General features: G+C 39.5%; 1 protein-coding gene across 24 annotated transcripts in view; it reads left to right on the top strand.

Annotated features, from left to right (window-relative positions):
- EHBP1 (EH domain binding protein 1) overlaps positions 1-26,045 on the top strand; it is a 483,620-nt gene that overhangs the window by 119,840 nt on the left and 337,735 nt on the right. For 7 of the 24 annotated variants that reach the window (XM_044772537.2, XM_014836813.3, XM_070512732.1 and 4 more), the window contains exon 1: positions 25,273-25,681. The exons of 7 other annotated variants lie outside the window; for them this stretch is intronic. The gene's annotated coding sequence lies outside the window, so the exon portion shown is untranslated. Of the gene's footprint in view, positions 1-18,721; positions 18,788-25,258; positions 25,682-26,045 lie in introns of those variants that run through there. 10 more of the 24 variants (XM_070512747.1, XM_070512742.1, XM_070512733.1 and 7 more) reach the window with 4 other exon arrangements.

Below are 26,045 nucleotides of genomic sequence, written 5' to 3'. Positions count from 1 at the left end.
AACCCATGTAAGTATGAAAAGCTTGACATTACCATAACTTCCCCCAGAAAGCCAACGTGACATTAACCTGAAATTAGGTCAGGAGGCTTTTCTTTCTGTCCAGTACTCACACCACTTGTACCTGTGCCTAAGTTTGAGGTTATTGTCATTCCTTTAATAATCAGTTTAATTACCTTACCACTCACATTTTTCCTTTGGATTATTTTTTTTTTCCATCTGTTTTATGTATTTCTTCACCTCACCCGACCCCAATTGGCTCTCTTCGCATTCCAGTCTCTTGTCCTAAGGTCCTAGTAGGTAGCTAGCATCTGAAGCAGGGGTCTTAGAAAACCTCATACCTCTTCACTATTGAAAATATTTTTTAAATCTTTTTTTTAAAACAAATTTCTCAACAGTAATAGAAGATTTAAGACAGAGAATCTTAGTACAAAGTCTAAAAGTTGTATTGACAAAGACATGAAAAAAAAATGGTACTAGCCACTAGTACAGACAGAGATTTGAATCGTTAAGTTATTTGATTTCAAGGTTAAATCCCAAGCCGTCACCAACAAACTGTATTGTGCCAAATGTCTAGAGGTCTGGAGCTAAAACCACAGCTAAGCTGAGTCCTGGGCTAGATTTTAGTCTTGGCAGATCCAAGAAGCAAGAGGACAAGGCATGCTTCATCTGAGCATTTGTCCAGAGCACACTGAGCATGTCAATCCCCCCACTCCAACTTACCCTCTTCTGCTGTCCCCATCTAAATTCAGGCAAAAGAACTTGAGGAAAGTTTTTTCCCCAAATGTTGAGAGATTTGTCCTTTTTTATGGCTTTTTATCAACCAAAGAGAAGAATCTTAAAGGAAAACATCTTCCAGCCCTGTGTCTTCTTCTTTATGAACCCTGTCATTGGGTCAAGGAGAAATCACCAGATAGGAAAGGAAAGTTCTGTTCTTGGCTGGAGATTTAATCCTATAAAGACTGCCCAGCACAAGGCCTTGCCCATAAGGATGCAGAATTCCTCCCTTCTCATTTTTAGTGCCCACTGGTTTCCCCCACATCCCTCACCCTACTCTACACTCCCTCTTTCCTCAAGTTGTTGAATCTGAAGATAAGCGAATTACACTTTGAGGCAAAGGAAAAAGGGAGAGGGAGGTAAGCCTCAGGTTCTACATGAAGAATCCCACAGCTTAAGAGTTTCATTTTCCTTCTCCATCATTACTCACTATTAGTTTATGACTTACAGTTAATCTTGCCCTTTCTTGCAACATTTGGCAAATTGAACCTCTGATTCCCATCAGTGGATTTGGTGGGGTGGGGAGAAGGGGAGGCAGGCACTTAAAAATTGTTATTGCTTCTAACATTGCCATTGTGTTTGCTGATTTCAGAACTCGTAGTACATAAAGCAGGAGGGAGAGGAGAGACGATCTGGAGTTTAATGAGAGATGAGTGGACTCTAGTTAACGGGTTTTCCAGGTGTGGACCAGTGGGTAGCAGTGGACAGGTGAAAGGTTCTAAACCTGCATACTTTTGGAGACCTGCTCATGCAGTAGTGCTATTTGGGGAAATGTGAGGCTATTTGGTGACAAAGGAAAATACCTATAGAGAAAACAAAATCAGTAGTCTGAAGGTCAAGAGTCATGGGACTTGAGTCCTATCTCTACCACTACTTAGTTATAACCTAAACTTGGGGAGTCATTGCGCCTCATCCACAAAGTGGGGAGAATGGAATAACACATTGCCCAGCTTTCTTCCCAGGGTGGTAATGAATATTAAATAAGATAATGTGAATAAAAATACTTTATAAAGTATTTAAAAACCTGAATGTAAGATAGCATGACTGAAAGGAGGTAATGGTCTAAGTTACCACTAAGGTGTCTTTCAACAGCACACTTCTATGCTATTGATGGTCTTGATCTGAAGTCTGACAAATTTATTTATAGAAAATCTGGCTTTGCCAGAAACACCAACAGGCCATTTATAACCAACTCTATTGTGCTTTAAAAAGTAGAACAATTATGGGAACTACACAAAATAGTAGTTCTATATAAATGTATAAAACAGCTAGAATGACATAAAACACTGAAAAATGTGTTTTTTTCCCATTAGTTTCACATCTAGAAGGAAGCATCTAGCCTCTGAATGAATAGTAGTGGAATGTTGGCTAGACTGTATCATATCATAAGGGTGAGTTAGAGGGCAGGAAATTAGAGTACCATCTCAGAGAGCTTCGACCAGGATAAAGAAGGGGTAGAGCGCCTGGGCATATTTATCCCAGAGAAAAAATGTGATGGGAAGAACACAAGTGCTGTCATAAAATATTGAAAGAGCCATTGCAGAGGAGATGATGAGATACTCTGTTCCAGAAGGCAGATCACTGGGCACAAAATGAAGTTGTTAGATTGAATGACCACTAAGTTCTCTTAAATAAAATTCTGATGTTCCAAAGTTACAGGGAGAGAGGCCATGGCTCAGCACAAGGGAATACTTTCCATAAATGAGTTCTCCTTCAATGGGCAGAGACACCCAATCCTGGAGATATTTTGACATACAGAAGGAACCTGGATTGCTGTTTAGGAAGGATGTGGAGGGCATGCCTACAATTCTGAGTGAAATCAAACTCCATGAGAGCATGGCCTCTCTAATTCTAAGATATTTTGATTCTTTAGGAGTATGTATCAGAAACAGTGCTAAATAAGGGGTCCGGGTGACCTTCATTGTCAGCAGGGTAAATACTGTCTACATGGTGATTGTTGTCATTCTCCTCTTCTCCTTTGCTTGGAAATTGCTAAGAAGCAGCTTTTCTAGTGCATATGGATTGATAGTCTTATTTTCTACTTTATTTGGTTTTTTGTTGTTGTTGTTCATTGTAACCATCTGTGAATAGTTGTTTTTACAGCAGCTCCAAACCAAAGCCGCATACAAGCTTGCACCAAGAAAATCCTATAGTCAGCCTGAAATGAGGATGTCATTGGATTCTGTTTTGCAGATAGAATGTGATAACCTGATTGACAAAGTTTAGAAATAAATCAAGATCATGCTGACATTTAGGAATCTGACAGACAGATGGTACCAGAGCAGTTTCAAGCTCTTAACTAGGTCATAGGCCTGTAATGAGTTATGATGCTTTCTGACCTTCTGGGCAGCTATACCATCTGACTCTAGGAAAAAACATTGGTGGATTTTGGGGAACAACTTAATCATCAACTAACTATAAATTTTCCAAGTGGAAGAATAAGATTAGCAAGAGCAAATTCCCTGAATACCCTATTAACATTGCAGTGAAGCTCATCCCAACACAGTTATGAGGGGCTAAACATGTAAGTTTAATGCACAAGAACAGAAATTACTATGTACACCGAGCAAGATGTAGAAGACAAAAGAAAGGCCAAAAGAAACAAGGGGTATATTAGGATGTTTTCAGCTGCATCTGCCAGAAAATCCATCTCAAAATGGCCTAAGGAAAGGGAAGTTTTTGGCTTACATAACTGAAAAGTTCAGGCTTGGCTGCCCCAAGGTTGCAGATGATGTCAAGAAAACATTCCCACCTCCTCTTCCCCTTGAACTCTCTATCTCTCATCTTGGCTTCATTCTCTGGCAAGTCCCTTCACCTGGTGGCCCCTGGAAACTCCAGGTTTATGTTCTCTCAACTTCAAGTCTAATGGAGACAGCACCTCTTTCCTGGCAATTTCAGCACAAGGACCTGAATTGCGTTTCATTGGCTTGGCTTGGGTCACGTGTACTTCCTTTCACTAATGACAGAGGCCTAGGGATGGGTTAATAAGGTCAGCACCTTAACTACAAGGACAGAAAGTGGGAAAACTAGTGAAGGAGGAGGAATGAACTAGTGAGGGAGGCAGGCAAAAATGACATATGTCTGCTTGCCTAGAACAGCTTCCAGCAATGTGGTAACATCACAGATGTCTGGGAAACTACTGCAGGATACAGACCCTGGCAGCTGGCGCTCCAGAGTTTGCCATTTTATGAACAGAAGCTTCAGGCCCATCATGGATGAGAATGTGGCAGCTCTAAGAACTTCAAGCAGTTCTGGGGTCTGGATGGTCTTTAGGCCAAGAACAGGTGTCAGGCACACTTGGCACAAGAAGATCCCATGTTCTCAGAGTGGCCTTATCAGGCACAAGTGCACTCATATTGGAACTAATTATCTAGTAGTGTCATCTCAGAAGACAAAGAACAACTCTGTGAGGGTGTGTGGGTATGCATAGATGTTCAGATGCGAGTGTCATTGGCCTTGATGCTGTATCATTGATAGGGAAACTCTCAGAAGAGTGCAATAGCCAAGAGATGGTCCTGGAAATTCACTTTTCATGTGACAATGGGTAGAAAAGGAGTGGACAATTAGGTAAAACCTGGGCTAGACATCTCTCTGGGTTGGGGTAGGGGGAAGTGAAATTACTCCTTGGAAAGGAAGGAAAGGCAGTAAAACATTTCTTCTGCTCTATTTTGGAGGTGAGTGGATAGGTCTGGACAAAGTAAAGCTTTTCAGCAAGTTGAAAAATGGGTTCTTCAGTCAAGGAAGGGAAAAGCCACAATGGAAGAAATAAGGGAAAGACTGGCGCTCTCTGAGGGCCTGAAATGAGCTATTGAGTTTTGGGAGCCATTGATTTGATTCTGAGCATACAGGGAAGGCACTGGCACATATGTCCCTTGGGGTAGCCTCTTTTGCCCACTATTACTGAGTCACAACCAGGTATGGATATGCCTTTTAATGAGTATTTGTATTTCTTAAAGCCACAGAAAGCATTAAAGTCCACCAATGGCTTAAAAGGAAAATCATGTTCCTATCTTCCAGCCTCCTTTTCCATGAAGTCCACCAGAAAAGAAAGAAAGGAAGGGAGGGAGGAAGGGAAGGAAAGGAATTCCATATATTAGTTTGCTAGGGCTGCCATAACAAGGTACTACCAACTAAGTGGCTTAAGAAATGGAAATTTATCATCTCACAGTTTTGGAAGCTGGAAGTCCGATATTGTGAGACACTGTTGCTCCTGTCTGAGGCTGTGAGGAAAAATCTGTTCCACACCTCTCCCCTAGCTTCTGGTGGTTTGCTGGCAATCTTTGGTATTCCTTGACTTGTAGATGCATCATCCCAATCTGTGCCTTTATCTTCACACGGTGTTTCCCCTCTGTGGGTGACTGTCCAAATTTCCCCTTTTTGTAAGGACACCAGTCATATTGTTTAGGGCCCACCCTAAAGACCTCATCTTAACTTAACTACCTCTGCAATGACTGTAATTCAGAATAAGGTCACAATTTGAGGTACTGGGGAGCGGGGGGCGCGGGACACAATTCAACTCATAACAGTCCATAATCTTCTTAATATTCTAGAAGCTATAAATGCTGCACATTTTGCTCCAGTGTTTGAATTCTAGAGCTAAATATATATGCTTAATACTATGATGGGGGTAGGGATGTGGTCTTCAGAGTTCCCTCTTTCCTGGCACTGAAATTATCATGATGACCGAAGGGTAAAAAACCAGATTCTTCCAACTTGAAAGATTTATATATCTTTTGAAGCAAAAAATTGGAGGAAAATCAAAATTTGTATAAAAGGACTGATTCTTTGATTTTCCGATGGGAAAGGAGACCCCTTTGTTACTTTACTCTCAATAGGGACAGGAGAACACAGTACTTCTCTCTCTACTCCCTCTCTCTGAAGGAGGGGCACAGGAAGGAGGTTGGTTAATTCCTAATTTGACTTTTGAGAGCAACTTCTTCTGTTGCTGTTACAGACCGAGTGATCACGTCACTGCAAATGCCCACTCGCCCAGTGGGAGTGAGGCTTTGTGCTGAACAAAAGGAAGACAGCCCTACATTTAACTGCAGTCAAGTCCTTTGTAGGACAGACAGGAACAAGATGCATGATTGCAGCCCATACACAATATACCTCATGTCATCTGCATTTTGCCTACTTTTTAGGACAGAGGGTACTATTCCTGGACAAGTCAGTGTTAATCTTGGACTCCTAACTCCAGAGCCAACTCTTACAGGGAGTGGCATTTCCCGTTACCTCTTCCTCTCCCTATATTTTCAGTCCAGCCGAGCATAAATAAGTGGGCAATTTCTACCCTGATCACTGAACCTGTAAAGATAGGGCGCTGAACTCACTAAATGATGAATACATGCCATATGGAGCTAACGGCAAGTTCGGATGTAAATTATCTCCGTATTGCTCTCTGCATTGCAGATAAAAAGTCCCTTGTGTCATCTCTTTGTACTGAGCTGTGTGTATCTGAAAACAGCTAAAATCACTGAGAGAAGTGGAACATTTAATTTCATCTAAAAAGGACTGGGTATTGCTTGCATTAATGATTAGTAAATGTTTTGAAAACATTATTTGAGGTTGCGCACAATTTACTTCATTTAGAATCTCATATTTTAAGCAAACGTTTGAATCCTTTTGGCCAGCTGTATTAATAGAGCAGTGCAGTGTACAAGAGTAGCAGTCAAAAGACCCTGATTTGGGTTCGTGCACTGATATTAACATTTGCCAGGCATTTACTGAGTGCCAGCAACTGTTTTAGGCACTTTACATAAGTTATATCTTCACAACAACTCTAGAAGATAACGTCTTGTTATTCCCACTTTATATTTGAGGAAACCATTCAAATAGTTACCAGAGCAGCTGGATTCAAATCCACGCTGTTAACCACAAAGGCCATGCTCTTCCACTAATCCATGTGACCTCTTGCCTTCTAGCTATTTTGACCTGAAGCAGATACAAACCATTTCTTGGTCTCTTTTCCTTTATTCTTAAAAAGTGGGGTTGAATTAAATATTCTGTAAGATCCTTTCCAGTTCTAAACACTGTCTTTCTGTGATCACTCCCTCTTTACTTTTCAAAATGTAAGTAAACCTTTTATTTAAATATTGCCCTTTTTCTTCAAACCCTAAGACAATCTTCCTGCTGATGGAGGTGGGAAAATCTTTCTTGTTTAAAAGACTGGAAATAATAAAGTTCATAAACTGCTTTGCTGAGTCCATCTCCCTGTTGACCGATGTGTAGTCTTCTAATAGGGCAAATGGGACATAGGAAATCCCAGTGGCGTTAGCAGAGGTCCTGAGGTTCTCAGATAATGTATGGATGGGCTGCGATGTATGGGTTTCCCCTCTATGTAGAAGTGTAAGCTACTCAGAAATTCCAAGTAACTGCTTACTATTTGCCTAATTTTCTGGGCATTCCCACCTAGTCTCAATAAGAAGACAGTTGTGACATGGCGTATTAATTTCTCACTGAGCTCCCCAATTTTTCTTTTTTTATGGATTAATGTGTCAATCTAAATACAAGAGACCAGCTATGTTCTATGAAACCACTTGTAAGGGTTCCAATACAAAGAAAAAAAGATATTCCTTCAAAGGTACTTCTAAAGAATCTGCATACACTGGCTATGGAAAGATTAAGGAGACAAGAGTGAGCGCGTCCTTATAAAGGTTGAGGTTGAGGAGATTCAAGCAAAGACAGCAAGAGTGAGGCAGTCCCAAAGCAGTTACTGCTGAAGTTTTCAAGTGAAATGAACTGATAGGTGCCTTCTTGACCACAGTGAGTCAGTATATAGAATATTAGATGTGTCCCTTTTGAAAGAAGAGAGGAAATTTTGTAGAAAAGTAGACTCTGGAAAAGATTCCTCAGCTTTCTTCCTCTTTTGAAACTTGACTCTCACAAAAGCAATGAGGTGATATATTCAGTAGCAGATTTTTAAAAAATGAATTATCTCTTTCAGGCTCTGATTTTTAGCTTGAGAGAGAATTACTGAAGAAAGTCATTTATTATTGGATATATAAGTTGGATATTTCAGATAGCATGAGTGATTGACACCATCTCTTTCCTTACACTTTGTTAATTTAATCAACAAAGTTATATACTATACGCTTCCCTCAGAAGGGACAGAAAGAAAGGAAATCAGCATTTGTTGAGTACTTTCCATGTGTTAGATTCATTATTTCATTTTCTTTATAACTTCACCTTTCCTCACACCCAGTCTTAATCATAGAGAAAGCATAATAAACCACTTTTGAAATGGACAAATCAAGATAGGATCATTTTTTTCATCTCAACAACCCGGCAATTGTGCCTTAATCCCCCTTTTTTTGTAGAGGAATGAAACGGGACTGGATGCAAGTTTCAGAAGGACAATTCTGGCATTGATTCCTGGAGGGCACTGGTATGAGTATTGAGAAGGCTGTTTTCATGCCACCCCAAGTCACGATATGTGCAGCGCGTTTCACCCATCTCTACTCAGAAGTCCCAGAATTGTGTGTGTATGAATCACTTGAAGCCTGTTATTTTTTGAGTCACTAAGCCAGCACAAATATTTTAAAATTAAAAAAACCTTTCAAGGTCTATAGTCATTTTTATCAAAAATGACCCTTAGATGTGTTAAAACTCAAGTCAGTCTTAATCGTTAAAACACAGAAATCACAATGCCTTATCAGTGAGCTGTGGAAATAAGAAATATCAGTAAGCGTAACCTCAATAGAGAAAAAGTCAAATGTGATAGAAGTATAAAACAAAAGTAGGCTAGTTCAGAATCTATTTTGATATATCTTTCTGAAGCAAAATCTCTGCTAATATTGAAAATAATTTTAATTACAAGCGTCTATTTTCATTAACAAGAGTCAAAACCTTCTGGCTATATTATAATTACATTACTATCAAATCCTGACTAAATTTTTCCCAATGAAACCACTTTATTGCATGTTTATCTGTCCTTGGATTTAAAGCGAGTTTTCGTCCTTCATGCATAATTGACAAAGTATACACAGAAAACATTTATACTTATTACTAAAAAAGCAGTAGATTTTTTAACTTCAGGAAGTTAAAAACAGTTATTTGTCAGGATTCTCTAGTATTTAGTATTTCTTTATATGGCAGAATTGTATGGATATTGTTTTATAAGTTTCCGGACTGACAACAAATTGTGATAAATCTGTTTTTTAATCACATTAATCTTGTATATAATAGTTGAAATTTTGGGGAAATCTGCCTAGGAGTGGGTGGACTGTGACATCTTTTAGTAATCTAGGAGATTGTGAAAGCAGTTAAAACAGTCACCTACAGCATGGCACTTAGTGAACAGAGCCTCTGGGTCTCTCCTTTGGATTAGTTTAAAAAGCCCAACTAGGGGCTGGCCCGGTGGCGCAGCAGTTAAGTTTGCACGGGGGCCTGGGGTTCGCTGGTTCGGATCCTGGGTGTGGACATGGCACGACTTGGCAAGCCATGCTGTGTCAGGCGTCCCACATATAAAGTAGAGGAAGATGGGCACGGATGTTAGCTCAGGGCCAGTCTTCCTCAGCAAAAAGAGGAGGATTGGCAGCAGATGTTAGCTCAGGGCTAATCTTCCTCAAAAAAAAAAAAAAAAGCCCACCTGGGAATGATAGAATGCATGTGTTTTTAAAAATAGGGTTTTTGAATTGAATAATTCAAAATAACTATTGAATAAGACTGTGAACAAATACTAATCAGTTATAATGCCGTGGAAGGCTCTAGTACCCTAGAATACATGATTTTTAAGCTTTGTCATCCACCAGCAGCTGTTCTTATGTCCCTCAAGCAGAAGCTTAACTAATCATATAGATGTAGTCAAGGATAGGAAACTAGAGTAGACCGAAAAAGAAATGAGAATACCACTGGAAATTTATTTCAAAGGAATAAGATCCTGCCTTCTCCCTACAAACTAATCAAATTTGAAACCCACAGTGCTTGGAATTTTCTGGCTGATCTCAGCTGATATGAAGATGCCAGAAAGAAGAGGCAGGTGCAGTGATGGCAAACAGATTTATACAGTTCTAGGTATTTTCGCCATTGTCAGCAAGCTTTTGGGAGATCAAATCAAGAGGCCTTGCATGCTCTCAGGTTAATTTAGAAAGTTGTTCCATCCAGAAGAGGGCTTTAACTTTTTTTAAAGAGTGAACACTCCTTCTCCAAACTAATCTAAAGGGCCTTTTCCTCTTTGCTCTTCATAAACCCAGTGTATTAGCTAGGATTAGGTGCTTCTCTGTGTGACAGAAAAAAAAAAAAAAAACTATGGCCTATGTGATTATTTCTGTTTCATATAAGAGAAGTCTGGTGGTAGGCAGCTCAGGGAAAGTGTAGTGATTCTACAAATTTGTGAGGGACCCAGGCTCCTTCCAGCTTGCCACTTTGCCATCCTTATCCTCATAGTCCAAGATGGCTGCTAGAGCTCTAGCCAACCCATCTATATCCCAGCAACAGGATGGAGTGACAAGGAAAGGTACATTCCCTCCTCTTCCACAGGGAGACTTCCTGGAAGTTACACACAAGACTTAGCCAAATGTAGGCACAAAGCCACATCTAGCTTTGAAGGAGGCTGGCAGGTCTTCAGGTTAGTGGAAATAGCTCAGCTAAATCTTGGGTTCTTATTGTTAGAGAAGAAAAGGAGCATGTGTATTGACAAGTAACTAACAATCTTTGCCTCCAAACTTGGGTTGGGGTCCAGCCCAAAAACTGGAACCCACATCTCCTAACTCAAAAGGTAAGGCACATTTTAAATTTCTGTGTTAGAATATTATATTTTGCTGAGATCTCCAGCATATTCAGTTATCTTGTGACTTTTGGTTAAATGTAGCTGCAGAATAATATAAGTGGCATGTGTCTTTGGTCAGAGGTCTGTTTCTGTTTTTAAATTTTCTTAACATCTGCTTTATGAGATATAAATCACATACTATAAATGTCACCATTAATGTGACCCTTTTAAAATGTAAAATTCAGTGGTTTTTTTAGAATATTCACAGATTTATGCAACCATCAACACTATCTAATTTTAGTGCATCTTCATCACCCCAAAAAGAAATCCCATACCCATTAGCAGTCACTCCCCTATTTCCCCCTTCCCCAAGGCCCTGATAACCCCTAATCTACTTTCTATCTCTATGGATTTGCCTATTATGGACATTTCATATAAATAGAATCATATAATATGTGGTCTTTTGTGACTGGCCTCTTTCACTTAGCATGTTTTCAAGGTTCATCCATGTTGTACCATGTATCAGCACCTCATTCCTTTTATGGCTGAATAATATTCCATTGTATGGATAGCCACATTTTGTTTAACCATTCATTAGCTGATGAAATTTGGGTAGTTTCCACTTTTTGGTTATTATGAATAACGCTGCTGTGAACACTCATGTGCAAGTTTTTAGGTAGGCATATGTTTTTATTTCTATTGGTTAATATCCTAGGAGTAGAATTGCTGAGTCATAAGGTAACTCTGTATTTAATATTTTGGGACTGCCAAACTGTCTTCCAAAGCGGCTGTTCCTTTTTACAATCCCACCAGCAATGTGTGAGGGCTTCAATTTCCCTGCATCCTCACCAGCACTTGTTGTTGTCTGTCTTTGATTTTAAGCCATCTTACTGAATGTGAAGAGGTATCTCATTGTGGTTTTCATTTCCGTTTCCCTGATGATAAGCAACGTTGAGCATCTCTTCATGTGCTTTTGGTCATTTATATATCTTCTTTGGAAAAATGTCTATTTAAATCCTTTGCGAATTTTTAAATTGTATTTGTCTATTGTTGAGTTGTAATAGTTCTTTATACATTGTAGATACAAGCCCTTATCCGATATATGACTTGCAAATATTTTCTCCCATCTATTGACTGTCTTTCACTTTTTTTTTTTATTGAGGTATAATTGACATATAACATTATTTTAGTTTCAGGCATACAACGTAATAATTCAGTGTTTGTTTGTATTGCTAAATGATCCTCACAAGTCTAGTTAACGTCTCTCACCATATATAGTTAGAAAAACTTTTTTCTTGCAATGAGAACTTTAAAGATCTACTGTCCTAGCAGCTTTCAAATATGCAATATGGTATTATTAACTATATTCACCATGCTGTACATTACATCCCCATGACTTATTTATTTTATAACTGAAAGTGTGTACCGTTTGACCCCATTCACGCATTTCACTCACCCACCTCCCCACCTGTGACACCACCAATCTGTTTTCTGTATCTATAAACTTGGTTTTCATTTTGTCTTGTTTTGTTTTTCTTAGACTCTGCATATAAGTGAGATTATTTGGTATTTGTCTATCTCTGTCTGACTTATTTCACTTAGCGTAATGCCCTCAAGGTTCATCCATATTGTCACAAATGGCAAGATTTCATTCTTTTTTATGCCTGAATAGTATTTCATTGTGTATATATATACCATATTTTCTTTATCTATTCATCCATCAATGGACACTTAGGTTTCCATAGCTTTTCTATTGTAAATAATGCTGCAATGAACATGGGGGTGCATAAATCTTTTCAAGTTAGTGTTTTCATTTTCTTCAGATAAATACCCCAAATTGGAATTCCTATATCATATGGTAGTTCTATTCTTTTTTTAAAGAACTTTATACTGTTTTCCAAAGTGGCTGCACCAGTTTACATTCCCAACACTTCACAAGGGCTCCCTTTTCTCCACATCCTCATCAACACTTATTTCTTGTCTTTCTTATGATAGCCGTTCTAACAGGTGTAAGGTGATATCTCATTGTGGTTTTGATTTGCATTTCTTTGATGATTAATGATGTTGAGAAATTTTTCATGTACCTGTTGGCCATCTGTATGTCTTCCTTGGAAAAATCTCTATTCAGATCTGTCCATTTTTAAATTCTTTTTTTTTGTTTTGCTATTGAGTTGTATGAGTTCTTTATATATTTTGGATATTAACCCCTTATCAGATATACGATTTTCAAATATTTTCTCCCATTCAGTAGGCAGTCTTTTCATTTCGTTGATGTAATCCTACTTGTTTATTTTTGTTTTTGTTGCCAGATCCAAAAAAATCATCCTTAAAACCGATGTCAAGGAGCTTACCACCTATGCTTTCCTCTAGAAGTTTTATGACTTCAGGTCTTACATTCAAGTCTTTAACATATTTTGAGTTAATTTTTGTGTAAGATAGTGGTCCAGTTTCATTCTTTTGCATTTGACTGTCCAGTTTTCCCTACACCATTTATTGAAGAGACTGTCCTGTCTCCATTGTATATTATTGGCTCCTTTGTTGTAAATTAATTGATCACATATGCACAGGTTTATTTCTGGGCTCTCTAGTTTGTTTATCTTTCACTTTTTTTTAAAGATTTTATTTTTCCTTTTTCTCTCCAAAGCCCCCCGGTACATGGTTGTATATTCTTAGTTGTGGCATGTGGGTTGCCACCTCCGCATGGCCTGACGAGCAGTGCCATGTCCCTGCCTAGGATCCAAACTGGCGAAACCCTGGGCCGCTGTAGTGGAGCGCACAAACTTAACCACTTGGCCATCGGGCCGGCCCCCAATCTTTCACTTTCTTGATGGTATCTTTAAAGAACAAAAGTTTTAAATTTTGTTAAAGTCCAATTTATCTATTTTTTCTTTCATTGTATACGCTTTTATTGTCATATCTAAAAAACCATTCCCAAGCCCAAGGTCACAAAGATTTACTCCTGTTTTCTACTGAGAGTTTTTTAGTTTTAGCTGTTAACATTTAGGTTGATGATCCATTTTGCATTAGTTTTTGTATATGGATGTTTTTGTACTCACTCTTCAGAGCACGTTAAAAGAAATAATTGTGAATCATAGTTGTTGCTCTCTGAAGAGGGTTCAAACAACCTCAGCAATTCATACTGGAAAAGATTGAACTCTTTGGGCTAGATTGCCATCAAAGTTATAAACAATATACTTTAGAAAGAGTAACATGTTCTATCAATGCTTCTTTTGTTTATAATTTATCATAGATAATTTACAAAATGACCAAAATTGATTTATGATTCTCTCCTTTATTTATTTATTTATTTTAAAGATTGGCACCTTGGCTAACAATTGTTGCCAATCTTTTTTTTTTTTCTGCTTTATTTCCCAAACCCCCCCAGTACATAGTTGTATACCTTATTTGCAGGCCCTTCTAGTTGTGGGATGTGGGACGCCGCCTCAACGTGGCCTGACGAGCGGTGCCATGTCCATGCCCAGGATCCGAACCCTGGGCCGCCGCAGTGGAGCGCGCGAACTTAACCACTTGGCCACGGAGCCGGCCCCTCCTTTATTTTTATTCAGTTGTATAAATTGGTACATTTTGGAACATTATCTTCCATGTTCATAACAGACACCATTCTGCTTTCATGTTCACTGTGGAAATTGTGATGATAAACTTTCAATTTTGGTCAATCAGAAAATTAAAGTTAGACAAAAGTCATTGAAAATAGCCCCAACTGGGGGGAAAAAGCCAACAACCTTCTTTTTTATTTTTTTTTTGAGGAAGGTTAGACCTGAGCTAACATCTGCAGGTAATCCTCCTCTTTTTGCTGAGGAATATTGGTCCTGAGCTAATATCTATGCTCATCTTCCTCTTTTTCATGTGTGGGACGCCTGCCACAGCATGGCATGATAAGTAGTGGTAGGTGGGTCCCAGGATCAGAACCGGCCAACCCCGGGCCACTGAAGTGGAGCGTTTGAACTTAACCGCTGCACCACCAGGCGGTCCCCACCAACAACCATTGTAAGATAGCAAAAACTAGATTATCATAATGAAAACAACTTTCAAAAAATTCTAAATGTTTCTTGTTGATTTCACACACGTGTATTCATTTATTAAGGGCGGCAATGTTTAAAATCACAGAATTAGAGCTGGAAGGGGTGTGAAGAGTTTCTCTCTTCCAGTCCTCACCTCCACATATCAAAGCATCATTTTTCCATTTCTCATTTTACAGATGAGGCAAGTGAAGCAACTCTTTCTCTATTTCATTTCTTGGCTTCCTCAGTTTCGATTCCTTTCTTGGGTAACTTGCTGTAGTGGAGGTCACTGGCAGCAGAATGCGCACCCTTGCAGCTCCCAACCCAAGAGGCAATTGCTTCTCCTTCCGAGTCATACTACTTATACCAGTCATCCCAGAATTGTGTTGGTTTGGCTTGACTTGGAGATATATATAGGTAATATATATATTACATATATACTGATGGAGCTGCAACAGTAGCCCAGTTTTCTCAACTCAGCCTCATCCTGTGCTCTGTGTGCTCCATCATAACTGGCTTGAGTTTCTTCAGACTACAACACAATAATGGATTTCTTACACCTCTTTTAATTTTATCTTAGACTGTTACTTGAATATTTTATAAGCTATTACGTTTGTAATAGTTTACATTTTTATTATTTCTACTTTTTTTTTCGAGGAAGATTAGCCCTGAGCTAACATCTGCCGCCAATCCTCCTATGTTTTTGCTGAGGAAGACTGGCCCTGAGCTAATATCCATGCCCATCTTCTTCTACTTTATTTGTGGGATGCCTACGACAGCATGGCTTGCCAAGTGGTGGGTAGGTCCACCCCCAGGATCTGAACCAGTGAACCTCTGGCTGCTGAAGCGGAACATGTGAACTTAACTGCTGCGCCACTGGGCCAGCCCCTTATTTCTACTTTTTTTCTCTGAAATAAGTTTAAATTCCTAGAGGTCTTCAATCATGACTTATGCCTGTTTTAAATGTATAATTTTTTATACATTTTGTAAATGTGTACTTTGTAAAAAAAGTCAACACTTTCTTGCACATAGTAGGCACTTGATAAATATTTGCTTATTTGAGCTACCTGACAACACTGAGGTAGAGAACAGAATCCTCCATACAGCATAGGAAAATAAAAGGGGAGGGAGCCGGCCTGTGGCCTATTGGTTAAGTTTGGCGCACTCTGCTTCAGCAGCCTTGGTTTGGTTCCCAAGCGCAGACTTATACGACTTGTTGGCAGCCATCCTGTGGTGGCGACCCACATACAAAATAGAGGAAGACTGGTGCAGATGTTAGCTCAGGGCAAATCCTCCTCAGCAAAAAAAAGGAAAATAAGAGAGGAGTCAAATATGAGCCCAAAATTAGAGGGTGAAAGGGAAAATACCCAGCAGGACCATGAAATTTGTGGTCCTAAATCTGAGTAAGCAATTCAAACACATTCAAAGTGCTGTGAAAACTCATCCTTCTTTTCATGATATAAAATACAGAAGACATTCCTAGGAATAGAATGTTTTGTGAAAGAAGTCTTCATTCAGTCCCAAAACTTAAGTGTGTCATGGCCAGATAGATCCAGAATCAGAACACATTAGATATTCTAGGAATAGATTTATTCTGGAGAGTTGCTATTTTTATCAAGCAGATATAATTAATAAACAGAAACTATAGATAGAAAGCTTTTAGATAGTGAAACAATATTTTAAAGAGTATATAATGACACACAATATCTTCAATCTAAGGCAACAGTTATGCAATTTTAATCATTATTTTTATTATGAAAAACAATATAAAACCATTAAAGGAGAATTTAAAACAGAAAATAGTATCACTCATAATCTTCATGCTTTAACATAAAGTTATTTGTGTATTCTCTTTGAGTCTTTAATCTCTTATATAAGTACTTTAAAATTTTTTTAAATTGTAGAACACATCCAAGATAAAAGCCAACTTTTAATTATTTAATCTCTAAGAATATCTAGGAAGAGAGCTAAAATATTTCTAAGTAAAAGGCAGTGAAAATAAGCTATTATTATTTTATTTTTTTGAAAATTCTTTTAAGGAGTCAAATGGGAAATCAAATAAGATGGGTGTGTGTTTCTTAAAATCCTATCTCATTCTTAATAATCATTTTGTTCTTAAAAGTTGCATGTGAGCTCTAAGGAATGCATTGATCAGATTGTTTTGGCGAACATTTAACAGATTGCAGATCATCTCTCTCAGACGATGTAATTTCAATTTTGGCATATGTTAATTTTGCATTTTTGTGGTTACAATAGCATTGCCGTATATCCATAATTTTAAAAAATGGATCAATATCTCTGAAGTTGTTCAGGGGCCGGCCCCGTGGCTGAGTGGTTAAGTTCACACACTCTGCTTCGGTGGCGCAGGGTTTCGTGGGTTTGGATCCTGGGCACAGACATGGCACTGCTCGTCAGGCCATGCTGAGGTGGCATCCCACATAGCACAACCAGAGGCACTCACAACTAGAATATATAACTATGTCCTGGGGGGTTTTGGGGAGAAGAAGAAGAAGAAAAAAAGAAGATTGGCAACAGTTGTTAGCTCAGGTGCCAATCTTAAAAAAACGAAATAAAGTGGTTCAATGAAGCATAAAAATAATAATAAAATAGTAATGTAACCACAATTCAAATAAAGCAATAAACATAAATTGTCAACAAGATTTCAGTGCAAATACAGATTATAAATCTGTATGAGCTGTAACAAGTCTATATGTGACTTCCCCCAAGCAGCCACGAAGAAATAAAGGTGTAAACTAGAAGTACAACAATAAATGTCTGAAAATTGAATTTCTTTGAGGGGGTAGTCTATTAATGTTAGTCCCTAGTGCATTGTCTTTTATAACACATTTCTCAGTTAGCTTTCGTGTTTTTGTTAAACCAGACACAGTCACTCTCATCAACTGAGATTTTCTAAAGCAAACACTAAATAATGGTTTCTAATTGATGAGGAATGTGAGTTCCAAGGCAGCAGGGATTTTGTTTCTTTCTGTGTGCTGCATTCCCCATAGTTAGCTTAGTGCCCTGAATTTAGTAGTTATCCACTAGATATTTGTTAATAAATGAAAGGGTTTTTCACTAATAATATCATTAAAAAAATCGTCAACATAAAACTAGCATTGAAAATTATATTCCTTGTAGCAAAACTAGGTACAAGTTACATTTTTGCCTTAAAGCTTGCAAAATTAGCTAAAAGTTAATAAGACTTTATTAAGAGATACTAATATGAGAAAGCAGAATGAACTATTGGCAAATAACCTTGCTGGGCATTGAAATATCCATAGCATACGATGCTGAAGAACAGTTCCTATCATGCGTGCAGCGTGGCGGTTTTACTTTTCGGCACCACACATATGAAGGAGTCCGCAACAAGTTACTCTGTTTATCACCTCTAACCAATTGCAGGATTTTGGTAATTATTATTCTGTAAACTGTGATGTAAGCTGGAGAAGAGGCACGTACAGGTGGCTTTGTGAGTAGCTAGGAAGTGTGTTATTATGAGAATAAAAGAAGTTGAACAGTCAGCAATAAGCCTCCTGTTCTTGCTTCAGTTGTTCCAGGAATAGGTTAAATATGATCAAGTTATGACCTCTAAATATACATCTTCTTAGCATATGTTGTTTAAAGAAAGATGCACAAATACAACACTCTCCTGTTCTATATTGAAGGGTACTGGTGATCAGGGGAAAAGTGCTCACACAAATTTTTGAAACAAAAAATGGGACACTGGTGATGCCAGATAGTTATTTCTCAACAAGTGTAGTTTAGCACTATATTCATATCTAAAATAGACTAAACTTAATATTTCAGGGATAAAATATCATGTTTTTAATATCGAAGATAGGATTTCTTTAGACACCCGAACTATGGCACAAAAACTTGACTCTGGCTTGTACTTGAATTTCTTTCCTTGGAGAAAGAGATCAAGGATTCACTATTCGGAATATTTAAAAATAGCATCCAAAAGTTGCAACAAAATATGAAGAAATATCCAGCAGCTCTCATGAAGTCCTCTTTGCTTAGCAGGCTATTCTGCTTGTGTAAGCGCAGTCACTAATTGAGTGACTTGCTGTAAAAAGAGAGATCTGGAATGGTATTGCAGCCCTCTCTGGCTCCCATGTTATTGCCCTTGCCCTGGAATTTTTTCCCTGTGCCCTGCCCAGCAGATTGCCCAAACTGCATGAGTTAGTACTGCCCTCTGAAAGTTGGGTTTATTTTCCAGCTCTACTCGTCTGGGAGAAGCTTCTCCAACAGGGCTACTTTCCTTTGGCCTATGCTCAGTGCCCCGGTAAGTGGGGTTCTACCTGATTTCAGCTTGCTGCTGCTGTTTTCACTGTTTGAGATGGAAGTGCTTTGATTTAACAGCACATAGGGGGTATTCAATGCCCTCCAAGATTGTGAATTCCTACTGGTTTTTCTTTGCCTTTCCTGTCTAGCTTTATTATTTCAGAAGATGTTAACTACATTATCTTGTTCATACTAAATATAGTCATCCAGGAATTATTTGGAGGAAAACATTGCTGGACACTATATCTGGTTACCTGGAATTTATTCCAATTATTGAAAACAGAAGAAAAGAAGCAGAGGTCAGTCCACTCTTTATAATTCATCAAAGGCTCTTGACATTTCATGGGACATGACCAATAAACCTTTGTCAAGAATCCCTACTGATTTTATATGAGATAAATTTATTGAATTTAGCAAAGACTTTCTCGGAAAGGTCTCCTAATTCCAACTCAAACCTTTGCTGGAATAATCCCAGTAAGGGTGCACTTATTTGCAATGTGTAAATTATTTCTGATAACTGAATTTACATTAGCATACACAGCATTTGTGGACTGAGACCTTACCATCATGAAATTATCTCAAGTAATTCAAAGGGTCAGACTGAGAAGATAATACAGACCAGCAAGTTACTCTAGAGTCAGAGCTGATATTTAGCTGGTCCGTGATAGCAGAGCTGGGTCAGTGGTTTACGGCTATCATCTACTCTAACTGATTGATGTCTGTGCTGTGTTGTTGCTAACATTTTGAGTACCCACATTTTGAATGTCATCATTGCCTGTAATATATTCTTGAAGAAGATTTCTGAGGCTTCTAATCATTCAAAATGTTGCTTCAGCTTAACAACAGGAGTCATGCCTACTGAATCGCCAGCCAGTGGATGGTTATCTATAGACTTGTTTCTGTCTCTATCTGTATTTCAAGGCAGTCCAGGATGCTCCTCTGTCTCTATCAACCAGGCCCAAGTTGGCCTCTCCTAGATGCTGTGGAGCTGGACAAAATTGGTTTCTCAGCATATAACTGAGGTCCCGGAATTAGTGCCGTTTCAGGTTCAATGTGCAAAGGTTTATGATGACTAACTGCTGATTTGTTCATGGGTAGCTGGAACAGAAGCAATTTCAAAAAAGGATTCTCTGTTTTTCGTTGTAAGAGGGTTTTCTGATGCAGCTTTTCTAAGCTTTCATGTCAACCAAAGAACTTAGGTCCTATAACGATAGAGAGAAAAAAACCTGCTTTTTAACACAGTAAATATAGGTTTTTAAGTTTTTTGTTAGAATTATTACTTAAGGTTATATAGGAGGTACAGATCTCAATCTAAAAAATTCAGGTTTGTAAGAAACATAATTTAGTTTTTCTATAACTCAACCCAATTTCTATTTCAAACTCTGATTTCACAAGGGGTGGCAGACATTTAATCATAGTCAGTTTGGCAGGGACTGCATCTAAATTGAGGAGGCTTACGTAGCATTAGAGTGTCAGAGGAAGGGATGGAGCGTTTGATCCTTGCTCCTCCTCTACCATGCTGGCTCCCCTGAGAGTTCCAATCGGCATCCTTCCTCAATAGCCGCCAGCCCCACAGATTGCCGCTGAGTTGATCTTGGTTATCAGCAAGGCCCCTTTAGGTCTTGCGGCTTCTACTGCCTCTCCACCCTTTTGGGTGTCTGGGAATTATCATGTTGGGCTTCCAGAACCTCCATAGTACTATGTAAGGTTTCATTATAGTAGCTACCAGCCACATGTGGCTACTTAAATTTAGGTTAATTAAAACTAAATAATATTATAACCACAGTCCCTCACTGCCACATTTTGAGCGCTCAATAGCCCCAATTGGTTAGAGGCTACTGTATTGGATAGCCAGGTATAGAACATTTTGTTCATCACAGACAGTTCTATTGAACTGTGCTGCTCTAAAGTCTTGCCTGGGCTAAATACACAGCCCAGCTTTTTCTTCTTTTTAGTGTCTTGCCACCTCCCCAGTGCTCTAACAAGGAAAAGGAATGTAAGTTATCTTTCTCAGCTCTCAGATCCTATAGATATGTGATAGATCCTATCATTTCAGTTACCCCTCTTCAAGGCTTGTGCCAGAATAGACTGAGTACAGGGCAGTAAGTACTATTTTTAGGAACCTAACAGCATCTAGCCTTTCATTACTTTCCTTCCAATATCTTCTTCCCCTTCTAGTCCAGAATCCATTTCTCGTCTCTGTGAAAGGAAATTTTATTATTGTCCATACCAGCACTGTCCAATAGGAATATAATGCAAGCCACATATGTAATTTGAATTTTTCATAGTCATATTAAAAAAGTAAAGAAACAGGTAAAGTTGATTTTTAATGTCTTTTCTTTAAACAATATACCCAAAATATTATCATTTCAACAGGTAAGCAATATAAAAATTATTAATAAGATATATTCCATTCATTTTTATATACTAAGACTTTGAAATTGGTGTTTATTTTATACTTACAGCACATCTCAATTTGAACTAGCCACATTTTAAGTGTTCAATTGTCACATGTGGCTAGAGGTTATTGTACTGAACAGTGCAAGTCTCTGATTAGATCCATTTCATTACTCCCTAAAGGACTAGGATTTTGAAACCCAAAAATCAAGGAAAAATTCCCTGCTTCTCTGCCTTCTGTTATACTCCTTTCCTGAGACAAGGAGCAAAGACCAGACTAAATGAGGGTGGGTGTGAGGCTGAGAGTGTCTTGGGGTAGGGTATAGGAGGAGAAAGGCCATAGGATAAAAAGAAACACCTGAAAAAGAACGACCTCAAAAACCATTGGTCAGTATTTCAAAAGTATTAGCCCGCCACAGTGAGTTTTTTAAGGATATAAAAATTGCTGTAGGATTGTCGGGAGTAAATTTGTTTGCTGTGGGTTTAAAGAAGTAATTTCATTAGTAGTTAAAAATTGCAGTAATACTGTTGTGTATAGTATAACTGCCATGGTAACTGAAAAACACGATGCAAAAACCTGCAGTGTTATTATTGGGAGTAAATGTTATTACTATCAGTAAGGCACAGATAAATTCTATTAGTAGTTAAATCCTGCAATAATACTTCTCACAATTTTTACTGCAAAAACTGTAAAACCCAAAGATAAGAATTTTATCACCGGGAACAATAATAATTCAAGTTTGTGGTTGCATTTCATAGACTAGAATCTCCATTTTTGGGGGTTTCTGAAATAGTGACTAGAAAAGCTGCTTCACTGAAAATAATTTCTATCATTTCAAAACTGTCATGGCAGAGAAGATTTAAAGTTTTTGGATGGCATCTTCCACTTATTTCTTTGTATTCTATCTTCACTGTAAACTAGATGATATCTAAAGGCAAAATTGAAATTATTTTAAACATTGAATCTTCTGTTAAGTAAAATATCTATAAAATTTTGTAGTCAACACCTAGGTGAAATGGACAGGACAATTAAAGTGACTTGCATTCACAGGTCTATTATATGCAGATTAAGCCTGAAATGGAAAGAGATGATAAATCAAGACTTAAATAAACAGGGGATTAGAAGAGGGTCAGAAGTACAGTGGGCAATTCTCCCTTGGAAGGGGGAGGGTCAGTAGGATGTGCATACTGGCAGGTAGGGAGAATGGGGGCCTTAAGAAAAACGTAACTTCCAGCATGCCAAAAGATCTTGGCCTAATGTATGGCATGAAAGGTGCTCATGAGGATTGAGGGTAAGTGAATTCTTAGTAATTATTATGAAATCGTGAGTCCACATAAGTTATTGATGTTCCACTCTTGGTAATCACTGAGTTCATAGGAGAGGAGTAATGTTAAATGCACTGTTTCTTTTGAGATTCTTTAGTCCTTGAGGTAGTGATGTTTGGTAGCAAGTAAACATCGTCCAAGTATTCTTGAAGGTCTGTTCTTTTCTTGACTGTTTGTGTTTGCTACCCAACACAAAAGTGCACATTACTAATTACTATTTATTGACTGTTTACTACATATCAGGTACTTTACGTACATATCTTCCATTTTCTCAACATCCTAGAAAGGTAAGCATAATTATTTGTTTGACAGAATAAGAAGCTGGGACTCAGAGAGGTTAAGTAATTTGTGCTACTTTCTTGCATAAACGCTGAACATCTATTTCTGAAAACTCTTAGAGAACAGTCTCTATCTTTTATGTACTATTAATAGTATTTAATATGACCAATACTCAGTTGGCGTTCAATAATTATCACCTAAGCCAACAAAAAGATCTTAAAATATTCTATATTGAAGGTTCCTAATAAATTTAGTTAGTAGACAGGTTATTAAACAAAAAAAAAAAGTTATGAGGGAAGAAATAGCTGCTCCGTGGGGCCTCTAGAAGCAGCCTGTGAACTTGAGCTCTGCAGCAGAACAGTGTCAAGGTCTGCTCTTAATTTCTTCATTTCTAGTCTTGGTCTCTTCTTAGCTACTTTTGCAGCTAGAATGAAAAAGACGAGTTTGTATCCGAGAAAAATACTTCCCCTAAAAAGAAGAGCTGTTTTATATGAAACTCTTGAAATCTTGGTCTGTTGACATTTTCAACAACTTGAAAAAGATTCCCTAGGGGTGCTATGCACTTTTTTTTCAGAAAGACATTTAAAACTGATTACTTTTAAGATAATTTCTTTACAATAAAGTCTGTGTCTTTTTTTTTTGAGGAAGGGAAAAATTATTAAAAGAAACCAGGATGACCACATGAGAAAGTGTGAGAACTTCTGAAGAACAATAATAAATAGGATGTAAAACCCTCTGATCATCATATGGGTTGCTCCTGAAGGGCAACTTAGATTAAAATAGTTTATGACCATTTCTATAAATTAGCCATTAAAAAAAAAACTCATACTCTTAAAGTCTGTTAATGATACAGAATATATCACTATATGAGATCATAATGCCTGTAGGCTGTAGCGACTCAGTAAGCCACTCAGGAAGGACATCAGAGAATTCTAAGATGTACACAAAATAAGAATCAATTATTATGGTTATCTTAATATTTTAAAGTTAAGACTACAGCAAAATAAGTGATATCTATGCCCTTTTCTGTAAAATGCACATTGTGTTCTTGTGGTATTATTAGATCACTTTCCTTATTGAAAATGGCAATAGAATTAGATACTGAATTCAAGCCTTCCGTATGTCTTCCCATCTCTCCTTGTTCTTCACTATGTCTCTCTTTCTCTTGTCCCCCACCCCTATGACTACAGATGTGTTCAATTCTCTCCCATTACTGCCCTCCTGTTTTGTCCCTCAAAGCATCCTTCCCTAGACCCTAACACTTTTCAAGCTGCTTTGCCCATGCACCCGGCTCTCCATCCTTAGTAAGATTAAGAACGACCCTTAATTGTTTCCAGGACCCATCCTTCTTGTTTTCTTTTCATATGTTTAGCTTCTCTCTTTTCAAACTATTTGCCAGTTGCTTATAGGGTGCTCCTACTTCTCTGACCATTTCTCCTCAGTCTCTTTCCCACTTTACTCTGCTTAGTCTTTAAATGTTGGTATTCCCCCGAATTGTCATTCTTTATCCTTTTTCTCTACACTATAGGTCTGTGAACCGCCTAAAACTGAAAACAAATTTTTGTGTTTTTTTGATAGAACTTTTTTTTTTTCTCCTTGGGAAAGTGTCTGTAGCTTTCATCATCTTCTCAAAAGGGTCCTTGGCCGTTTTAACAAGGTTAAGTGCCCCTGCCCTCACTCTCTCTTTAGGTCATCGTCTCCTTTGCCCATAACCACCCTTGCTATATGCCAGTCACTCCCAAATCCATCTCCAGTTCCTACCACGGGAAAATTAGACCGACAACGAAGAGGAGAAACCAAGATTTAAAGAAATGTTGAGGAATTAGAACCAGAAGAAATTGCACTGTAAACATTTTGCGTCTAGCTCAGCTTACTGAATCCCTTTGAGGACCAGCTGACTGACTGTTGGGAGGGGGTGGGAGTTGGGGGGAATGGGAGTGTTGCTAGCACGGTCATTACTTCACCGTTTGTCAGAGAAAAAAACCCCAGGAGGAATTGGGTAAAAACAAGGCTGTGTGCGTAAACACCCTAGTTTCTAGTAGCGGAGGAGAGGGCGCACCCAGCTCCCAGTGTGGGGACAGGAGACAAGAGGAGAGAAAACCACAGCAGCCGCACTTGCAGAGCCTCAACGCAGCCAGCCCTGGCTGTGCCAGCACAGACTGGAGCTAGAAACCCCGCCCAGCACCGGCGCGCCTTTGACGGACATCTACCTTCAGCAACCACCTTCCAGTTCACCATAAACACTCCTTACTCCTCCCGCCTATCGCTTCCCTCTCCAAGCCAATCAGAGGGATGGGCGGGATCGTCCTTACTGGGTTCCAATTTTTTTTTTTTTAAAAAACAAGGGTAGACTGTACACCGCGTTCTGGCTGGGGGAAAAAAAAAACACCTCCAGAGCTAGGGGTGGAGCCTCTGTTGATGGGCACTTGGTTCGGCCAATGAGACGCCACCGCTACTCAAAGGCCCGCCCGCCGAAGTGGGCGGGGCCCGCGCAGGGCCCGGCCAATGGCGGCGGGGTGGACGGAGGTTGAGCCGCCGTGGGTAGGGTTAGTGTGAGAGGTGCGGCGGGGGAGGTAATGATGATGGTGGCGGAGGAGGAAGGCGGGGGAGGGGGTGCTGGGCGCTGAGCGGCGGCTCTGGCAGGGTTTTGTAGGGTGGGGGACGGTCGCTGAGCGACTCCGTCCGGGAGGGGGCGGGCGTGAGGCGCGCCATCCGCCTGAGGGGCTGCAGACCCCGGCTCCCGCGAGCGTCGCGGCTGGCTCGGCTATTCCATGTGGCTCCGGCGGGGATGGAGGACTCGGTGGCGGCGGCGGCGGCTGCTGCTGCGGCGGCGACGGAGGAGCGGCGCTGAGGAGGGAACGGGGCCAGACTCAGCCCGGCAGCGGGATTAGAGGTGTGAGGAGGGGGCGGGAGTGGACATGCGGCGGGGCCGGGGCTAGGGGACCGGGCTGGGGTCTTTTGGCATTGCCTGGGTGACAGCGACCGCGGGCGAGCCACCGCCTGCCTCCGCTGGGAGGGTCGGGGCAGGGGTCTGGGTTCTGTGCGTGAAGAGAGGAGGCTCAGGCGGACTGATCCCTGAGGATGGGGGAGGGAGGCACTGCACCCCGCACCCTTTAGCCTGTACTTGCCCCGCTGGCCATTGCTTCACGCCCAGGCAGGAGTTTCCATTTCCCTCTGGTTGGCAGCGAAGGTGAAGGAGAGCCTAAGTGGCCTGCAGCCGGGACACTGCCCTCTCTCTGCCTTGAGATTTCCCTCCA

This window comes from Equus asinus, chromosome 6 (genome assembly GCF_041296235.1).
Source record: "Equus asinus isolate D_3611 breed Donkey chromosome 6, EquAss-T2T_v2, whole genome shotgun sequence".
NCBI lineage: Eukaryota > Metazoa > Chordata > Mammalia > Perissodactyla > Equidae > Equus > Equus asinus.
This window is presented reverse-complemented; position numbering and strand designations above follow the sequence as displayed.